This window comes from Desmodus rotundus, chromosome 9 (genome assembly GCF_022682495.2).
Source record: "Desmodus rotundus isolate HL8 chromosome 9, HLdesRot8A.1, whole genome shotgun sequence".
In the NCBI taxonomy this organism is placed as follows: domain Eukaryota; kingdom Metazoa; phylum Chordata; class Mammalia; order Chiroptera; family Phyllostomidae; genus Desmodus; species Desmodus rotundus.
In genome coordinates, this window is record NC_071395.1 from 112,185,749 (window position 1) to 112,207,182 (window position 21,434).

The window sequence follows — 21,434 nt, forward strand, 5'->3', positions numbered from 1 at the left end:
GTGCACACCCACGCACACGCAGCATCCTGCGTGCACGCTCACATTGCAAATGTGTGTGTGCATGCACACGCATGCACCTCACCCACACGCTTAGCATGCTGCCTGCTTACATGCAGACGCGCACGCCCACACAGCACTGTGTGCACACGTTTGCACACCCACATGGTGAGTGTGTGCACACACGCAGGTGTGCAGTCAAGGGGCAAGTGAGCCTGAGCTCCCCTCCCGCCCTGACTCTGGTCCCTGGTGACCTGGAGGCTGACATGAACAAGCCGGGTGCTCCAGGAGCAGGACAGGCATGAGTGTGGGGGCGGGAAGCCGGGGCCTCGTGGGGAAAGGGCCACACAGGAAAAGGCTGGCAGGGCCGGAAGTGGGTCCCCACGACGTAACACACTGTGTTTCCTTCGGCGTCCACAAAGAAAACTAGCACTAAATGACAGCTGGAGCTGAACAGAGAGGACTGGGGACTTGTCCCTCACCTCCCAGCCCCTCCTCTCTCCATGCTGTGCACCTCCCGTCCCGGCCCCGAGAGCCTGGCCCCCCATCCCTCGCGTCAGTCACAGGGGACTCAGCCCACATCGCGGGGAGTCAGCAAGGGCTTCCTGAGCCCCCGCCACCCCAGTCACTCCAGCACAACCCAAGGAGCAGAAACCATGCAGAAGCCTCTGACTTCTTCCACCCGGAGAGACTAGAAATTCGCGTAATTGCCAGTTAAGATGAGTTTCCATCACCCAATCATGGGTGAATATTCGCATGTGCGCATCGCAAACTTGCACAGGCACACGCACCTTTAGGGTCCGGCCACCTGTAGGCCCTACGGAGTGTCTTCCACAACAGGCACCGCCTACTGGACGCTGGGCGTGCGCCGTGCACACACGCAGCCTCGCACGCTCACACCGACGGCCAAGCTTGGCCGGGCAGGAGTGGGCTCCAGGGTTCAAGTCAGGGTGGGCCGCGGCCCCCCCCCCCCCTGCCGTGTTCGTCGCACTTCGAGAGCCGGGCCAGCCCGCTTGTTGCTTCGTCGCTCGTTAGGCGAATCACAGCTCGCCCCCCTCCCACTGCGGGGGAGACGCCGGGCAGTGGGCTCACCAGCCCGGACGGCAGCTAACGGGCCTGCAGGGGGGCAGACTGAGAGAACGCGGAAGGACAGGAAGGCTCTGAAACCTCTCCGGGCCGCCGTGAAACGGAAGGCACGTGTGTGCAGAAAAGCCCTGTGTGGAAGTGCTCAGAGGAGCGAGGCTGAGAGCTGCCCCTGGGGGGCAGACGGTCTCGTGTCCTGCAGCGGCACGGGGGGGGGGGGGGGGCGGGGGGAGACAGTCATTTCCCGTCTCGGTACTGTCAGCCCCGTCCTAGCCGGGAAGGGAGGTCCGGGCTTGAGGAAGAGAGACTGCGGGTGCAGGGAGATCGGGGGGTGGGGGGGCGACTGTGAGGACCACAGGGACGACTCACAAAGTGTGAGCACAGCTGTGCCCACCCGCACACGTCTGGGGCGTGGGTCCAGGGAGCGTGACTCGGGACAGGGAACAACCCCAGATGCCAAAAGGAATTCCGAGTTCATCGGGATCTATGGCCCTGAGGAAGAGGAGGGCGCCCCGGGCGCCAGCGAGGTAAAGACAGGGCCCTCCACCCCAATGGGAGGCGGCAGAGCCCCCGCAGGCCTGCGGGGAAATACTGGCTTTCGGGTGCAGCTAAGATAGTCTGTCCCAAGTGCCCGTGTCCTGGAAGGAAGACCCGAAAAGGAGGGGAAAGGCAAACCCTGGATAAGGAAGTGATTTCGAGAAGTACAGCCTCCTTTCGGAAAAGCACAACGCCCACTCGAGCGCCCGAGGGCTCCCCACACCGCGCCTTCTCCCCGGAGTCCCCACCCGCAGGTGTGCCAGCCCGGTCAGCAGGATGCGGCGCTGCTGGAACCGCAGTTACTAGGGGACGTGTTGACGTTCACACGCATTGTTTGCAAGACATTAAATCGGAACACCTGCGCAGCAAGTGTCAGAAAAAGATGGGAAGTTTGGTGTTGGGTGTTTTGTGCTGACTTGTTGGGCCCACTCAGTGCAGTCCAGCCTGGCCTCTGGGGACAGCTGGTGTGGGTGGCGACCACCGGCAGACGGGCTGGGAAGAAGTTGTCACCTCGGCTTGCTCTGTGGCCACCAGAAGATGAGCAGCTCTGCTCCTTGGACGCGCCATGCTGGGGACAGGCAGGGAGTGGGCGGAGCCTGTGTTCAACTCCTCCCAAAACCTCAGCGCTCAGCCATCCACCCCACACACTGTGTGGAGCACCCTGGGGCGGGCCCCGCAAGAGCGAGGCCACCGCCATGCAGCGAGAAGCGGGGTGCCATCACAGGGAGAGGCCCTCGGCTGAAGGAGCGCCTACGGCACCTGCATCCACAGAGGCGCGCTGCACACGGCCAGGTGATGCCAGACAAGTCCTTCCATGTCCCCAAACCTCCCGAGCCCCTGGGAACGGAGTCGGGCCCTCCTGCCAGTTCTCCACTGGCTCCGCCAGCTGTGTGAGGTCCCCTCACAGCTGCTCTGAAGCTGCTGTTTGTGCGGAGGTGCCGAGGGGGCGGGCAAACCGCGTCCTGATCAGCAGGGAAGCTCTTTCCAGATCGAGCCCCCAGAGACCTGGCATCTGCCCCGCCCTGCAGCGGCTCCCAAGACCAATGAGGAGGGTGCAGGCTGGTGTGGGGGTGCAGACTGGTGCGGGGGTGCAGGCTGCTGCAGGAGTACAGGCTGGTCTGGGGGTGCAGACTGGTGCAGGGGTGCAGGCTGATGTGGGGGTGCAGGTTGGTGTGGGGGTGCAGGCTGGTGCAGGAGTACAGGCTGGTGTGGGGGTGCAGACTGGTATGGGGGTGCAGACTGGTGCGGGGGTGCAGACCAGTGTGGGGGTGCAGGCTGTTATGGGGGTGCAGGATGGTGTGTGGAGAGGAGAGGTGTGTGGAGAGGAGAGGCGTGTGGAGCACGACCATTGCGGGGCCACGCACACCTCTGCAGACACACACCCACACGCCCCACAGTCCTGCCCACACCCAAGCACATCCACGCCCGAGCACCCCCAACCCAGACTCCTGCACACATTCCCGCCCCTTTAATGCAGCCCCAGGCCCCCACATGCCCCTGATGCTGCCCCCAGGCCAAGCCAGCTCACAGGGCCTCGGGGGACAGTGGTGTCCCCTCTGCAGGACCCAGCACTTGGAGGCTGGCTGTGTTACCCAGGCGAGTGGGTGTGCGGGCGGGAAGAGGAGCAGCCGTGCTGAACGCTTAGACCCTGTCACCCTGCCCTGTAAGGCCCGGCCCGGTGTTTGCCCAGGAAGGGGGAGCCGTGGGGACCAGGGTGGCCAGAGCCCAGGGGGTGACAGCGTGGGTGGCCCCCGCCTGGGGAGTGGAGCGATTACAGGGCCGTCCTGTGCTCCTGGGGAGGTCACGTCCCCTGCCCCCACCCTACCCCAATCCTACAGACTTCCAGACTTGCCCACGACGGCCACATTCCTAAAGGCTGAGAAGAGGGCTCCTCAACATGCGGCAGGAATTGGGGCCCCTGTTCCCCGAGGGTGGAATTGTGGGGGGCGTTGCCTTGGGGTGGGTTCTCCTCTGTGGGCACAAGTAGTGACAGCCCCCCCTCACGGTGATGTTACAAGGCGCACGCTCACAAAGGGCTGGAAGACGCCTGGTGCACATGGCCCCGCATGTGAGATGCTGGGAACGGAGTCCCTGGAAAAGCAGTCCACAGTGGTTCTCGGCCAGGGGCCACCTGCCTCCCAGGGGACACTCGGCCGCGCCTGGAGGCATTCTTGTGTCCCACCTGGCGGGGGGCAGAGGCCGGGGTGCCGCCCGATGCCCTGCGGTGCCCGGGGCGCCCCCACCACACACAGCACACAGAGTGTGTTCCCCCCCACGTGCACAGCGCCGAGGCTGAAAAGCCCCGACCCCAAGTTAAGACAGTTTCTGGAGTGGAAGACGCAGGCCATCGACGCGGAGTGACACTGGGTGGGGGGACTGCTGTGTCTCTGTGACGAGGACGAGACCTGGCTACTGGCCACTGCACTGAAAACCCCCAAAGAACTGCAGCGGAGGGTCTGGCCTCAGCCTCTTCGCAGCACTCGGCCGGCCCTCGCCCTTGCAGGGGAGGAAGGGGGACAGGCGCTCAGTGTCCTGCTGCCGCCCAGGGCCACCGCTGCCCCGGCCACCGCCGGCACCCCCAGGACTTCTCCCAGAGCTGCTCTGCAAAACCAGTCCCCTCCTGGTTTGACCCTGAGGTCCTGGCGCCCACCAGGTACGGGAACTTTACTTCAGCTTTGCTGGACTCCAACCAGAGAATCCAGGTGGGGGTGCTCCACAGAGTCCAGGACCCCTCAGCCAGCCAGGGGACTTTACAAACCGCCCCACCCCCGCCCCACCACGGACTAGTTTATTTCCTCTCCTCGAAGCAGCGGGGAGACGGCTGGGGAAATGTTAGCGATGGCCTGGAGAAGCTCGCACGTCGGTCATGGGTGGGCCACCGTGCCCCCCTGAGGAGCCACTCCACTGAGCCCTCAGGTTCGGGGAGGGCGCCACCAAGCACGGCAGTGGGTGCAAGAGCAGGAACACAGGTGAGCCCGGCGGAGTGGGGGTCTCGGCCCCCAGAGAGGCCGCCGGGCTGCCCGGGCCCCTGTGAGATCCTGGTACTTCCGTCGGACGGTCGGAGGACGAGCACCAGATTCCCCCGCAGGCTTCTGCTGCTGGCGGGAGGCGTGAGTGATGCCCACACGGGCCGCAGGAGGCGGGGCTGGAGGGGGAGAGGCCACGGCGAGTTAGTTACCATGTGCCTGGGGAGGGAGGGAGGGAAGGACAGGAGGGAGACAGCTCTTTTTATAGCAAACAGACTGGATTCCTCTAAGAAGCCAAAAAGGAATCAAGGGAGAGGAAGAGCAATGTGGATGTGCTTCTGCCCATTGCTGGAGTGTCTGGTGTGGTCGGCCCGAGGACAAAGGCCAGAGCAGGCGCACTGGGGCCAGGGCCACCTTCCAGGGCCCATCGGGCAGCTGAGGACGAGGCCGGCCAGGCCGCTGGGCCCCCAGTGATGCACCGGGCACAAGGCTGGCCCTGGGCCTGACGCACCCCCACTCTGCACAGAGCCCCAGGGAAGCTGGACGGTCGCTACCCCGATTTCCCAGCCCTGGGGCTCAGCCTGTTTGTGAGGCCACGGGGGTAGCGAGTGAGGAGGCAGAGCTGGCCCAGCTCCAAGCCCCCGCCCACCATGCTGTCGAAGGGGAGCAGAGGGCTGAGTCCCAGGAGCGAGGCTTGAGCAGAACTCACCCTGCGTCTCTCTCCCTCAGTCCCCTTCCCTGTCACCCTCAGCTGCCCTCTGTCCCTCGAACCCCAGCCTGGCCCTGCCCTCCCAGGCCGCCACCCCCCACAGGAGCTGGGACTGCGTGCTTTTCCTCCTCCCTTTGTTCACGCCACGGAGAAACCCGCGCCGCTACTCAGAGAGAGAGAGCTCCATCCCATAATACGCAGCGCGAACTATTTATAACCCTGAGAAACATCTTTATTATTATTTTTCTCCCCTCCAGAAGCAGTCGCGCACGATGCTGTTAGGTCCGTGCCGCCGAGGCCTGGAGGGCGGCGGGCCGGGCGCTCCCTCCGGCCCTGCCCGGCGAGCAGATGGCGCGTGGGCGTTAGGTACCAGCCTCCTGGCAATCGGAACATCTGTTCCCGTTAGAAAATGCTAATTGCCATCAATCAGGACAGCACCTACCCACATTTACATGCAAGCGCACACGCAGAAAAAATCTAGATTTCTCCGAGCACCACGCTCCCTGCATGTTAACTAGCTGGGGCTGCCGAGGCCAGCACCTCACCCGGAGGCTCCCACCTGGGCCACGCCAGCCTCCCTGGACCTGCCCCTGGACCCAGCACGGGAAGGGTGGCCCTCAGGGCTCAACTCCCGGCGGCTGCTGGTCCTTTCTCCTCAGGGTGCGCTCCCCTGTGGCATCGGCCACTCGTCCGCTCGCCCAGGAGGTGGGCGTGGGGTTGGCTGTCTGAACAGGCCGCCTACCGCGGCAGGGACTGGGCATTCCTTGCAGCTGTCCTCCCCCGTCTGGGTGGGGTGACCTGTCTCTGAGCAAAATCTCTGGGTGTCCCTGCATCTTCCAGGAACAATGGGTCAGAACTTCCAGCCCGGAAGTTTCCAAATCTGAAAGGTGCTCCCAAAGCTTCCCACCCCAGTGCTGGTGCAGGGGCCCTGGGCAGCCCCTCCAGCGTGCCAGGCATTTGCTGGGACCCCGCCCTGGTCCCGCCTCCAGCCTCTATCCCTGGGGCACTGGGCTTCGCCAGACCCCTAGGCCACTTTGGGTGACACAGCCCACCCCTCCCCAGGCCCCAGGGATCCTGGGTGGGGAGGGGAGGAAGTCATCCTTAAAAAAATGGAGTTTTTTCTTTCATTTTGAAATCATTGAAGACTCACAAGAAATTGCAGAAATAGCACGGAGAATTCCTGTGTTCCCTACTGTTCTGGGCTGAATTATGTCTCCTTGTCGTTCGTGGAGGTGCCAAAGCCTGACCCCCAGGGCCCCGCGAGGCGGCTGTGTTTGGAAAGAGGGTCTTTGAGGAGGGGCTGAGCTTAAACGAGGGCATGGGGTGGCCCTGATCCAGTAAGACCAGTGTCCTCACAAGAGGAGGTGACCGGGACACAGGGCAGAGGGGGCCATCTGCTCAAGGGGGAGCCAGGCCACCGAAGGAACAAGGCCACCGCCACCCGGATCCCGACTCCCAGCCTCCGGGATGGTGAGAGTGTATTTCTGTGGGCCGACCTGGCCAAAGCACGCAGCCTCAAACCTCCCGCCTTTCCACGGCACATCCGCAACCCAGGACCCTGCTCCGGGACCCTGCCAGAGCCGGCACCCGTCCGATCTTCACAAGCCCAGCGGGGCGACCGCGCCCCTCTCCGTCGATGCCTCCTACGCTGTCTGTGGTGCGAGCTAGTTTTATTCCTAGCTCACTGCGGACCTAGAGTTTGGGGTGTTTGCGAGGAATTACTGGGAAAACAGAATAAAAAAGCCTTACCAAACACAAACTTCAATTTCTTTTTTTTTTAAGATTTTATTTGTTTATTTTTAGAGAGAGGGGAAGGGATGGAGAAAGAGGGAGAGAAACATCAGTGTTTGCCTCTCACGCGCCCTCTACTGGGGACCTGGCCCACAACCCAGGCATGTGCCCTGACTGGGAATTGAACCGGTGAGCCTTTGGTTCGCAGGCCAGCACTCAGTCCACTGAGCTACAGCAGCCGGGGCCAAACCCCACTTTCTTATTATTAGAATCAACAGACATAAAACGACCCTTTCAATTTGCTATGAAAGACCCTAAGCTCCCACTCTCGGCGTCTTGCAGGGACCGGCGAAGGCTGCTCCGGGGAGGCTCGGGTCCGCAGACCTCACGTTGAGCATCTCCGACGGCCGTCACAGGAGACACGCATCTGGAGTCCCTGCTGCCCCCAGAGAGGCCCCGTGGTTCAAGCTGTGGGTGGCCGTGGGCCGACCCCTCACCTGCGGCCGTGCCCTCGTGGCACCCAGCCCACGGGGCTGTGCGGAGGCACAGGGACGGCACGTGTCAACCTTGAGAGAACCTTGGATCGGACGACCCCCCGACACACATGTCACCAGCCCAGGACACCGACTGGGCCCGACTCCAAGCCCCCAACGGTGCTTCAGAGACTTAGGGCTCGCGGGTGTGGCCCCCATGTCTTCGGAGTGTGTTCCGTGATCTTCAGTGAACTTGGGGGTATCTTCTGAATGCTTCCAGGTCCTTCCACAGGGGTGACTTCCTGACTCAGCCCCTCGGCGGCTGCAGGTGGCCACCCCCCGCGAGCTCCCTGCATTCCAGGCGTTCCTCAGCATCGCCGGAGATGCAAGGTCACTCAAAACACCATCTGTCCCCGCTCCACCTCCTGTCCCAGCCCAAGGAAAACGAGAAAAATGATTCTGTTCCGCCTCCCTGCGTTCTCTGCCCCCCGCCACAGAACACCTTGACCTCTGCCGCTAAATTAATTTTCAGTCCTGTGGCATTTGCTGACACCCCTGTTCTCCCCTTTGCCCACAGAACACAGATGTCTTTGAAAGCACCGGACCTGGGCATTCCTAACGCACCCTTGCAAATAAGATAAAAAATAATTTTCTGCCAATCCATACAAATCCTCCCTGGCCATTTGCCCTTTAAGTGAAGTTCCCCTCCAGCCCGTGTGCCCACGTCAGAGAACAGAATGAGGGCCCGATGGAGGCGGAGCGGACAGCAGCTCCCCCACCCTCCTGGCCTTCGGGAGTGGCCCCCTGATGCCGCAGCCGGAGGACACGCATACACCCACGTGGAACCCACTTGTGTCCTGTAAGTCACAGTTCTGCCCAATGCCTGCCCGTGACCGGGGTTCTGTTTGGTGCACATGGGTCAACATAGTGTCCCAAAGCTGGCCCTTCCCCGGCACCAGGCACCGCGTGCTGCTGTGGACGGTGACGGTCATTCAGTAGCTTGGACCCGAGACAAGGCCCTCACCAGGACAGCTCCCACCTCCCGGGAAGGGGGCTGTCCCCAGGACACACCGTTTGCTCCTTTCTCCAGCATCCTCGTGTCCCTCCCCCGCCCCCTGGTTCTGGGTGCCCACACCCACACCCACGCCATTGGCCTGACCGATTCCCCCCACCCAAGGCAGGCCCCTCCGCACGCAGACGCACCGAGATGCTGACCTGCAGGTGTCTGACCCAGTGCCCACCCTACCCCCTTCCCCCGGGCTCTGCCTCACCTCCTCAGGCCCCGCCCGACTTCCTCCACCCCACTCCTTCCGGCCCCTCCAGCCCACCCGCCCTGCCCCGCCCCACAGTGGGACAGCAGCGTGTGCCAGGCTTGCCTCACCAACTGCTTATCTTTAGGGTTCGACTGGGGGTCTCGTGTTTCATTCTTAGTTGGCTCTCAAGACCGATCTCAGTATTGGGATGGTGGGGTGGGGCTGGGGGGGCAGCAAACTGGGGACTTGGCAGAAGGACCTCAGACCCCCGCCTGCCCCACCAGCCCCTGCCTCTGGCCCTCGTTCCCGCTCCTCCGGTGGCTGCGCTCCAAGTGGCCGACACCAGGCGACAATTCTTATGTGCTTCCCGGCATCCCGGTGAGGTCGGTACCGGGGGCAGGGGACCCTGGAGGTGAGCGACGGGGGCGTGAGGAAGTCACTGTCCCTCCCTCTCCTCATCTTTCTCTCCCACAGTCTTGAAGGCGAGACCGGGCAACACCATGTCCTCCAAGAGCAGGTGCTGAGGCCTTGACCCCAGGACCGGTGGTGCCACCTGACAGGACCCAGGTCTGTGCGGTGTGACAAGTTCCGACGAGGCCCCCCAGCAGCACCCGTGGTTGGTGTCCGTGCCAGGGGCGGACACGTGCAGAGGGGACACAGCCACGTGACAGAGGAGGCAGACTGGGACAATGCCTCTATGCACCAGGAGACACCAAGGATCACCCCCAGAACCCCGGGGAGTGTGGCCCTGCTGCCGCTGGGGCTTCAGACTCCCGGCCTCCAGAACCAGGAGGACAAATCTTACTGCTTTAGGCCCCGGTCCGAGGTCCCTCGTGGCAACAGTCCCCTGATACTCCTACCCAACGCCTGAGTCTGGGGCCCTGCCCACAGTTGCCCAGCCCCACACCAGCCCCGGGCCCCTGCGGAGCCTGGGGTGGGGGCAGCTCTGATGAACACTGCGGTCTCCCTCTCTCTTCTCCCAGGTTCCATCTGGGAGCAGCCAGCAGAGCTCCCAGCCACATCTGGAAACTCTTCTCCCCCTAATTGTCCTTAATGCCTCAACACACTGAGTGACTAATGGGCCCTAATCAGGCGGCTCGGCGCCCCGAGCAGGGTGTGCTGACGGCCCCTCCCGACCCTCCGGCCTGGCGCTGCACACTCCGAAGCTCCAAAGTCACCAAGAAAAAAAACAGTGGCCTGTTCTCCTGTCTTAAGAACAGTGTCCCACCAGGGCCAACAAGCGGTTTTATCCTTCCACCAACTGTGGGGCAGAGACACGGACAGGGAAGAAGCCAAAAGCAGATGGCAGGAGATATCACCAATGCCACCGAGGTTTGTGACATCTGTCTGGGACAGACAGAAGGGAATTCGGAGGCAAAGCCAGCACCAGCAACAAGGTGGGTGGTACAGAGCCCAGGATTCCAGCCACAGCCAAACCGGGGCCAGCCCATCCTCCAATGCTTACAGGAAAGGGGGGCGGGCAGAGATTAAGGCTGATCTCAACATCCTTTCCCGAATCTTTGTCATATACACTTAACAACAGAAGAGGAAGCACAGGTGTTTCTAGAAGGACCTTCACATCTCCAAAGGCTAGCTCGAGCTACAGCCCGAAACCCCAGTATCCGGTGCAGGAAGCAGCGAGGTGCCCGGCGGGAGGAAGGAGCCCAGAGCACCTCTCCGGCGGTGGGTGTCTGTCTCCTGTTCCGCCAGCAGCAGCCGGGGCGCCCAGGCGTGGCGGGGATGCACCAGTTGCAACTGTGGCAGAGACTCGTCCCCTCAGCTCTGGTGTAACGAGATAAAGCCCCACTGCCCTGCCCCCACCCGAGGGAGGCGGTCGCCTCGTGCTCCGGGCACATCAACGCCGCTGATGCGGGCAGCCTGGGCTTCAGCTCGGCCCCGAGGGTGCCTGTGATGGATCCCAGTTTAACAGCTTTTAAAAACAAGAGCCGGGCGTGATGGATGGTGCAGGAAGCGCACTCATCCTGGGGTGATTTATGGGAAGTCGCCCAGTGCCACTTGTGGGTCCCTCCCCGAGGGCGGAGCTGGGGGAGCTCCAATGTTGGGGCTGAGAACAACCCCTCCAGGTGCCCTCTGCCCAACTCAAGGGCGCAGCCCCAGCTTTGGTCACGTGCTGTCCCCTGGACACGGCCAATTGTAAAGCAGTTGATAAAGACGCATCATTTACTATACAGTGAGATCCCAGGGGAATCCATGTGTAAAGGATGAGCTTTAGAATGGGGTCTCATCGACAGGATGCTTTCCAAGGCAGAGAGGTTGGCGGGGCTGGGACCCTGACCTGGGGGAGGCTGCTTCCTCCTACACCCTCCTCTGAGCCCTCCCTGTCTGCACTGACCCCCCGGCCAGCAAGGCCACCTCTGCAGTGAGGGGAGCCGCACCAAAAAGTCCTGCGTGGTACGGGGTGCAGACAGGGCCCCCCAGTGGGCAGAAGCTCCTGCCGGCTCTCCCTGCAGATTCTCCATCACTGGTCCCCAGCTCTCCTGGGACGTGCCTGCTTCCTGGACACCGCAGTGCTCTCCGGAGGCTCCCACCATCCCTCAGACAGAACCCCAAATCCCTCCCCGGCCTAAGGCTTCTGACTTCAGCCCATCACTCCCTCCATCGCCTTCCCCTCCCTGCTCAGCCACCCAGCAGCAGACCAGCCTTCCGGTAGCTTCTCCAGCCGCCCTGCACCCTGGTCTCTTTGCCCAGAATTCTCAATGGCATCGTTCACTCAGCCCGGACGTGGGCCAGCGCACAGGCCTGGGGGACACAGACCCCCAGCTCTGGGAAACGGACAGTGCCGGACTTCACCGCGGTGCCGGTCATAAAGGATGTGCCTGGTGTTTGTCCCCGGGTCCTGGGAGGTGACCTGTACAACCTTTGGCATTCCCAGAGGATTGGAGTGTCTTGTATTTATCACAAATCCCTTTGATGCCACCTGGCTTTGTACTGACCAGGTGGCTCAGGGTGAACCCCAAGTGGGTCCAAGGGAGGGGTGATGCAGTGACTGCACCTTCCCCCAGGGGCGGAGGCGGGCTAGAGGTGGGTTCAGTCACGTGGCCCATGATGGGCCAGAGCCCAATAAAACCCCGGTCACCTGAAGCTGAGAACTGTAGCGGCTGGTGGACACATGGATGTATGTGTGGGGACAGCGACCTGTCCCGACTCTCCAGGGAGAGGGCTCCGCGTCCGGAGCCCTCCCCAACCTCACCCTACATGTAGCCTTCATGATGAAATCGTAATCACAGGTGCAGAGCTTTCCTGAGTTCCACAGTCTTGTCAGCAAATTACCGAAAATGAGGAGGTCATGGGAACCCTCGCGTTTACTGATAGTCGGTCCCAAGTGCAAGGGGCCTGGAGACTCCCGTGGGCCAGTCTCTAGGAGACAGGGCCCTCAGCCAGGCAGCCGACCACTGACTCCAGTTGGTGAGTGGCCGAGTGGAAGTGCGGCCCATGCACACGAGGTGGGGACAGGGCAGGAACCCGGTCCCTGTGAGCCAGATGAGGGCATCATGGGGCACCAGGGAAACCCAGGCAGTGGGACATGGGACCCACTGTGCAGAGGAAGGTCCAGCCCCCTCCTTGGCCTCTCCGGCCTTTTGTGCCGGCACGAGTCAGCGGACCCTGCACCCGGCCCACCTCCTTCCCGGCTCCACTCCTCCACAGTCAGGCCGGAGGGGCTCAGGGCACAGAGAGCAGCTGTGCTCACACAATCCCACCCACTGCATCCCAGGCACCTGCCGGTTCTCCCCTGAAGCCACAAAGCACCATGACCCGCGAACTAACACCAGCAGAACATGTCCCTGCCAGCCCGCAGCATGACGCTTCCCCGCCACAAACACAGACTCCGAGGCAGGTGCGGGGGGCTCGTGGCCTTACCTGGCCGTGGCAGGTGCAGCCTGCTTTCCTGAGGCGGGGGGCCCGCTGGGGTTCTTCCTGGGACTGCCTTGGGGTGGACGGTGGCTGGGGGCAGGTGTCAGCAAGAAAAGCTTCAGGGTCTCAGAGACAGAAGGAAGATTCCGCCGACCTGAAGGGAAAGGAGAGAAAACTGTTAGATGCCTTTGACACAGACCTCCATTTCCGACATAGAACACAAAACTCGTGTTCAAGAACAAGAGAAGCGAGGTCAGCTTCCGAGGCACCTTCCGGGGGTGCCGGTGGCCTCCGCCTCCTTCCCCATCACCCCGATTCTGCCTCCGTCTCTGCCTCCCCCAAACATCAGCTAATCCCCACCACTGAAGTCTACAATGGGGCCCCAAAGCCAAGCTTGCTCCCCCTTCCCCGACACGGAGCATTCCACCCCAGCCCTCGAGATGGCAGGGAACGCATAATATCCCGAGTAAATGAGCTTCCTCCTCCCGTTCTCAAGCCACTCTGCAGAAGCCAGCCTCGTTCCCAGTGCCCCTCCTGCCGTACGAGTCCTGACTCCAGCAGAAATAATTCGGGTTTTATTATTCTGGCGTCTGGGGGGAGTCTGGGACAATTTCACTGGAGCTGCGCTTACCTCTCTCTCTTTTTTAATACCAGTGGGTTTTAATGACACAGCGCACCTTTAGGGATTGTTGAAGCTCTTCATTACTCAACATACCGAACTGGATGGGAAGGGCCCTGTGTGACATCCGTGTCCTTGGCGCTGTGTTGAAAGCTCGTGCGCAGAGGCGTGGGACTCGGGAAGCAATTTTCCCCGAGGCCGGCCACCCTACCGAGAGCCCGGCTCAAGCTGGGGGTGGAACCCCTGCCATGCAGCTGAAATGGGGGCCCGGGGACTCCGGGCCCCAAACCGGAAATGCTCCCCACACCCAGGAGAACCCCAGCGCCGCCCAGGGGAGTCACCAGGCGGCATGGGTTTCAAGCAACTCGAGAGGCAATGACGTCGCCGAGGCATCGTTCCCAGCGTTCCCAGGCACCCCCCACTCCCCTGCCCAACCCCCCCCCCCCCCCCCCGCCCCCAGCACCGGGTTTCTGCAGCGACCAGGACAGTGAGCCAGGCCTGCGTTGGATGCTCGGGGACCTGCAGGGCACCTCACTCTGCCTTCTGGCCCTTCTGGAAAGCACTGTCCCTACAAAACACCCACTGAGTCCCCCCTACGCTGGACACTGGGGACACAGAGAAACACCACGTGGACCTGTCCCCTGGGGGCTCCCACTGATGGCAAATAAACCGAAAAGGCCCACAAGGTGGGGCCGGGGCTTGCACGGGATGGCGAGCTCTGCAGGGCGGACGCTGGTGTGGCTCAGGGGTGTTCTCGGCACCCAGGACGGTGCAGCCGCGGACAGTCCTAAGTGACCACATCTGAGCCGCCAGATGAAGGGTGGAGCGCCCCTGAGGTGGTCGGAGGACGTGGGGAAACCAGGCAGAGGCGGTGGGGGTGAGGGGCTGCAGAGGAGGGAGCAGGCCCAGCACCAGCCCAGGAGAGAAGCAGTCACTGAGCAGGGCCCCACCTGAGCCAGGGCCTGGCCAGAAAGCACCTTGAGTGCCCTTCCAAGGCCTTTAAAGGCCACTTGAAGCCCTGGCTGGTGTGGTTCAGTGGACTGAGAGCCAGCCTGCAAACCAAAGGGTCACCAGTTCAATTCCCAGTCAGGGCACAGGCCTGGGTTGCAGGCCGGGTCCCCAGTAGGGGGCGTGTGAGAAGCAACCACACATGGATGTTTCCCTCCCTCTCTTTCTCCCTTCCTTCCCCTCTGTCAATAAATAAATAAAATCTTTTTTTAAAAAGGCCACCTGAAGGATTTTAAGCAGGAAACTATGCAAGTGTCTGTCAGGATGCCCTGGTGTCCATGCAGACGGCGGGCGGGGGGGGGGGGGGGGGGGCGGCTGCAGCCGCCGGTGATGGGATGAGAGGCTGGGGCTCACACAGGGCAGGGCAGGTGGAGGCCCCATGCTGGGCAGTGCCGAGGTTTACAGTGTGTGGTGTGTGATCCATGTTCCACACGTGTGTGTATGTGTATGTGTGCGCACGCACACGCACTGGCCACTGTGGGACGCGATGTTGCTTCAAGGCTGGTGGGCTGAGTCCAGGTTTGAACCTGGTGCCTTCAGAGAGCTCCTGGGGCATCCAGAGGTGTTTGGCAGGTGGCTGGGTGCTAGTGTCCAAGGCTCAGGGGACGGGCTTGTGTGCTTTGGGGCTGGTGGCAGCCTATCTCCAGGTGGCCTGTGTGACCCTCACCCCCGTCCCACGATGCAGCCCCTCCATCACACCAGAGCTGGTCTGCGTAACCCCCGGAACATGGCACTGGGTCTGAGGTCAGGTCAGCAGAGACTCGGCAGCCTGGCCTTGCTTCTCACCCAGGGGGTGATGGCCACGCCACGTGGCCATAAGAGGCTCCCACCAACAGCCGCATGACCACACCATCAGGGATGTGGGACAGACGCTGAGCTCAAAGCTCCCCGCTAAGCCCCTGCCTGAACCCCAGAGATTGTGAGCTAATAAACGATTGTTGTTTGAAGTCACTAAGTTTTGGTGTAACCTACGCCACAGCAATAGATGACTAATGCAGGAATTGGAAAAATATCCATCTCCATGGTGGCTGGAGCCACGGGCACAGATGAGGGAGAAGACGGGCTCTCGGGTCACTGTGTGGGCACCTGTCCCCACCTGCCCTGAGCACAGGAGGCGGAGGGCTCCCTGGCAGGACAAGCCGCAAACCCCACCCAGGGCAGGGCCTCCCGATCTGTTATCTGGACAACCCGGGCACAGTGATGCCGACCTCAGGCCCCCTGTGCGGGAGCAGGTGCTCACAGATTGTCAGCCTGGATGCCTGTCTGTCCCCCAGGGTCTGGGAGCTCTCGAGGCCAGCACGTGCCACGGGGAAGGGCATGGACACCTTCCTGGTGACCCAAGTGTGGCCTGCGTGGAGGCAGGGGGACGAGCCGATGACCTGGCCCGGCCCTCTCCTGTGTTCGCCTGTCTATATCGCGTCACCCTGGCCGGGCGCTGCCGAGTCCCGGAACTTCCTGCAGAAATGGCTCTGCATCCCTTGGTCAGGTGACAGCTGTACAGATGTGTACCTTGGCCCAAACTCCTGGGACCTGTGCGCCTCACAGCGTGTAAAGACTCTCAACTTTTAAATTAAAAACAAAACCGCCTCCTGGGCTGGCAGTAGGTCTTGAGTCAAAGCCCCTCCCACGTCCCTAAGGCTACCAAGCAGCCGCACAGCCCTTCGATTGGCCAGGGTCAGCGACAGCAGCCCAATCAATACGTCTGGGGAGAAGCAATAATCAGCAAAATGACACCGCAGGCATCCCACACTCGGGGCCGGGAGACCTGCCCCGGGGGCGTCCACCAGCAGTGGCCGGAAGGCTAACCCACCCACCCATCCATCCGTCCACCCATCCATCGGTCAGTCCATCCCTCCGCCTACCGGAGGAGAAGGCCCAGAGCAGGGCCAGGGGCTAGAGGGCAGAGCTGTGAAGACGGAAATGTGGGGTGTCTAGGAGCGTGGCCTTGGGGGTCAGCATACCTCCGCCGACAGGAAATCCTGGCTCCCCTGTCCCTATCGCTGGGCGACTTACTCAACCCTTCCCAGCCTCAGTCTGCTCCCCCGTGAACTGGGACAATAATAGCTCTCACATCGGGTTGCTATGAGGGACAAGGAGGATCAGGCAAACAGAAGGCCTAGCTCAGTGACTGGTCCGTGGCGGGCCCGAAATATTCGATGGCCACCATCGGCTCCACGACCCCCAGCGGTGGCAGAATCGACCCTCCGGGCCAATGGCGGCGGCACGCGTAAATGGGACTCTGTCCCTCCCCAGCTTCACGCTCTTTCCAGTGACTTTGCAGCTGTTCCTGTCGGTTTGGCCCACAAGTCTGTATGGTTTTTTTCCGTAAAATAAAAGGCACGTTTTTCATTTTTGCCAATAACCTTATTGATTTGGATATTTTGAGTATGTCGGCTATCTCCTGCATGGTATAACATTGATTGTTCTTAATTAATGTCTTGATTGGATCGCCATCAACTTCAACTGGTCTGCCCGACCGCGGAGCATCGTCCGGGGAGAAATCTCCAGCACGAAACTTCGCAAACACTTCTGACACGTTCGATCAGTCACAGCACCTTCTCCTCCCACGGCACAGATCTTTTTCTGCATTTCAGTTGTGTTTTTACCTTTCTTGAAATAATAAAGCATAATATGCCAAAAATGGTGTGTATTTTCTTCCATCTTCAGTATTAAAATGGCTACACGAAAATTCACCCATTTGGATAAGTTCTTTCTTTTTAATGCACACTGATAGGACAGCTGCCACAGTACAATCCAACCAAACCGTTTCGAATGAAGTTAAAGACAACTAAGCGCCAATGGAGCCACCGTCCGGCAAAACCAAGCGAACTTTTCGGCCAGCCTGGTCCTGAGGCGGCGGAGTCCCTTCCCCACCCTGGGGGCCCAGGCTCAGCGCTGTGACTCACGTGGTCGGTAGAAGGTGGCAGAGGAGGTGGAAAGCTGTTTCCAACCTTCAGCCAGAAGACGCCTGCGATGTCCCCACTAATCCACTTGTGCCTCTGCCTGTGCCTGGTTGGACCCTGGTCCCCGCACCGGGAGGAAGGCCACCGGGGGCAGAGCTGCCCGAGCCCCAGCAGTCCCGAGCAGAGCCGCCAGACGCGGGGGCCCTGGAGGGAGATGCCCGGGCTGTGAGCAGCTGGCTTTGGAGGTGGTTCGCGACGCGGCAATAGCTAATGGACGCGACTCTCCCCTTGTCCTTGCTCTGTATCAGGAGACGTTGGGTGACGTCCAGGGACGTCCCCCCTGCAAAGCCAGGACAGAGAGGCCCCCACCAGCAGATCACATGAACCCTCAGTTCCCCGCCTTCAGCCCAGCTCCCTCCCTGGAGACAGGAAGTGACATCACACCTCACGTTGCTGAGGGTCTGCCAGCCACCGCCTGGACCTGTGGGTGCCAGTGTAGGGCCCTGTCTGTCTCTCTGCCCGCTGGTGAATCGAGGCCACACCGTTTTCGGAGTCTCCGAGAGTGGGCTCTCAGACAGTGGGAAAGCATGAAAACCTGTCACGGAAAGTTCTAGACTGCAGCCCTTTCCTGCAAGCCCATTGGGGTTCCACCTGGCACACTTGCCATACGTCAATTCCTATTTGGGCCCATGCCTTGGGGCTCAGAGGTCAATCTTCCCTGGTTATGACAACACAACCTAAAACCAGGTTAGAGCTAAATAAACAGTGTCACCTTCATCTGAGCAGCCACACACAGCTGTGCGGCAGGCTGGCAGCAGGGCCTGGCCCATAGCAGCTGCCTCGAAGACAGAGCCTCCAGGTAAGGGGCAGGCCCAGGCCCTGCCATACCTCCACCTGGTGCTGTCCTGGGCCCCTCATCTTGCTGGCCCTGGTGGCTCTGCCCCAGAGACGGGGGGCATCTGCAGCCCTCAGGCCATTTGTCCGGCCTGGGAACCCTCACAGCCACCAGCGCACAGACGTCCAATGGCTCCAGGGAACTAGACCCGCCAGGGACAGGCCACTCTTGATTCTCAGTCCCCTCTCCACCGACTCCCCTGGTCACCAACAGCCACACGGTGGACCCTGTAAGAGGCCGGGGGCTGAGGGCTCCCCCGGCCCCGCCCCCTCTCTCTAGAGAATCCCCGATTTCACGGACGCAGACGCGATGCAATATCTTGAATCTGCAGAACGTGCCCTTCTCCTCATGAACTACTGACTGGCATTGCGGGGGTGCACACGCCCCGCCAGGAGCCCGTCCCTCGAAGCCTCACGGTCAACAGACTTACAGCTGGGCGCGTCACCGCCTGTCACAGAGCATTTGTAAACTGGCCGTCCCGTCGCTGGGAGTCACTCTTAGGAGCCACCCTGCCAACCCAAGGCAGGGGTGGGCGTGTGCCTGACCCAGCCCCCTCCCTCCCCCCCCCCCCCCCCCCCCCCCCCCGCTTCACCGGAGAGCCCCAGGGGGTGCTCGCCTGGCTGGCAGAGTCCCCGTGGGATGAGCAGCCACGGCTGCCCCGTGCCTGTCCTGCTGCCCTTCCTCCGCCCCACACCGCTCGCCCTCGAGTACCCTCCGGGGTGGGCTTCTGGGAGGGCCACATGACACCGCACACGGGCAGGAGGCCAGGGGCCTGGAGGCGTCTGGGACTAAGTGGGCTGAGGAGGTGACGGGGCCGCTCAGCCAGGCTCAGGGGTTGACAATGAGCATCGCTGCCATCTGCTTAGGGTGTGCTAGACATCAGGAGGGGCACGAATGCTTCGCCTGCACATTCCTGTGACTCCACAGACCAAGGGACGTCCTGCCATGGCCCTGCTTTATGGCCGAGGGAGCCAGGGCTGAGAGAGTATCGGCCAAGGTCGCACCCCCTGGGGGGATGCAGACAGTGGACTCAGTCCCAGGCACCCCCCAGTCCCACTGTCCTCCAAACCAAACGCATGAATGCTTGTGGCAGACTCTCTGAAGCCCCCACGCTACAGATGGAGGAGGGAGCCGAGAGAGAGCAGGTATTTGAGGAAGGACAGGGCAGAGACCCTGCCTCCCTGCAGATGCTGCCCAGTGCCTGCACCCCGAGGCTGCGCTACAGAGCCACATGGGACAGGAGGGAGGGAAGGAGGGAGGGAGTGGGAGGGAACCAAGGGTGCCCGTTTCCTGCCTGGTGGGACTGGCGTAGGACCCTTCTGAGGACAGGGAAAAGGCACAGGACTCTCCGATGTCCCTTGGCTCCCGACATCACTAAATCATAAACCACGGGGCCGGGCGAGGAGCCACTGCGTGGCCATCTGTCGGGGGCTGGGGGGCAGGGGGGCAGTGCTGGCGTGGACGGCCTCTGCGTCCCCGCCCATCCTCAGCTTCCCTGTGTCGTCTGGCTTCTCGAGGAAAAAGCCCGTATGCCAGCGGTGTGGCCCCAGCCCACGGGGCGTCCCCGCCAGCAGCCAGCGTCCAAACCCCGGACACGGGGAGAGAGGCCGAGTCGAGGGCAGTGAGGGCAGAGGCACAGAGCTGGACCCTGTCCCTCACCCCATCCTGTTTGTCACAGGTCAGGAAGCTGAGGGCAGGGCCAGGGATCAGGCCTTGGCAGGACAAAGCAGCGGGTAGCAGAGGAGACCTGGGGCGGCAAGCGTGCAGGAGCAAGGCAGTGTCCATTCTCTGCACTGACCGTTCTGCTGCGGCCCAGTGCAGGGCTGAGACGCCGTCTGAGAGGCTAAGAAGCACCACCCCACCCCCAGGAAGTGGCCAGCAGCCCGCAGGGGGAGCGAGGGAGCCATGGGATAAGGACGCGGGCGCTTTAGGTACTGAGTGTGTTTCTGTGCACTGTGCCCAGTTCCCGACGCCAACTCCCTCTGGCTTCCTTTACACCAACGGGCCCCCGAGGCAGAGTGGCTTCTCGGACCTCCAGAGCCTGACGGGGCCTCCTCCCCACCACACCGTCAGCGGGAACCCGGGCACGGCCCCTTCCTTTCTCGAGTGCCAGGCAGTGAGTGTGGGGAGCGTCCTGGTCAGAGCAGGGGCCCAGGTCCCAGCCTGGGCTTCCACTGAGCTGGCCCCTCCGGCCCACCCCGAGCCTCAGTTTCCCCAGCTGTAAGGATGGCACTACACTAGTTAATCGGCAAATCCCTTCCAATCCTGTCGGGCTCAAAAGCCTAGAAAAGGAGGCATTGCTAGATCATTTCTGACAAGCACATGTCCCTTTGACAATCGGAGAAAACCAGACTTCACAAGGAGAGCAGGTAAAAGGGGCATCCACAGAACCACCCTCAGGCCCCAGTGGGGGGCCCACTTGGCCTCACACAGCCGGGGATCGGCCAGAGGCTGGCCGGCCGGTCAGCCTGCCAAGGTCCCATCAGTGGACAGAGCAGCAGGACTGCCTGCTCTGGACAGAGATCCCACAGAAAAGCCACTGAGCCTGTCCTGCAGGCAGACCGGGTGGCCCCCCCCAGCCTACGGGGGGCTCACCTCTGGACCCGGGAGCTCTGGCCAGCCAAGCCCGGCCCTCGCCCTCTGCAGTGCGCGCCGCGTTCCCACAGCTGGTCTGCCGAGCACACAGGACACGTGGGAGACAGCAAGGCGCGTGGCCATTGCTGGCAGCCGGCCACCCCACCCTCGGACAGCGTGCTCATTTCTATGCGCCATCAGTCCCGCTAAATCCCACGACCTTGGTGTTTGGGGGCCACGGGATAAGGACGCGGGCGCGCACAGCCCCCCACCAGACGCATCAATTAACTTTCCCAGTGCAGAGTCGGGGCTGTAATTACAGCGAGTGATTAACGGGCCGAGGTCGCCTGTCTCGCGGGGAGCAGATTAACAGCAGAGGCTGGGAGAGCCGTGCTCACCTCGGAGCTGCCCGTGCCTCCTAAACAGGGGCTGGTGCCCCAGGAGCTGGTGATTAATGGAGGGGATGAGAGTGGGGACGTTTCCCTGGCACCCGTCACGGAGCTGGCCAGGCATGGGGGAGGGAGGGCGGCGGCCTGTGCAGGGCACCTGCGAGCCCCAGGCAAGGGCAGGCCTCGCTCCACCCCCCCCAGGCCCAAGTGCACCGGGGGCAGCAGCCCCCCAACAAGAGGGGGAGGCAGGGGAGGGCAAGTTCACTGGGGTCGCATGCTGGACTTGCTCAGCCCCTCCCGGGCAGAGTCTCCTGCAGGACTGTCACCCTGGAGCACCGGCACCAGGTCGTGGGCCCCTGCTTGGCCAGCAGAGGGAGCCGAGGAGCCTGGGGCGGGGTGGGGCACCCTCCTGAGGATGCAGGGG

General features: G+C 62.2%; 1 long non-coding RNA gene across 1 annotated transcript in view; it reads right to left on the reverse strand.

The window, feature by feature from the left end:
- LOC128781577 (uncharacterized) overlaps positions 1-21,434 on the reverse strand; it is a 128,073-nt gene that overhangs the window by 52,328 nt on the left and 54,311 nt on the right. The window contains exon 2 of the long non-coding RNA XR_008427593.2: positions 12,629-12,776. This is a non-coding gene — a long non-coding RNA (uncharacterized lncRNA). The remainder of the gene's footprint in view (positions 1-12,628; positions 12,777-21,434) is intronic.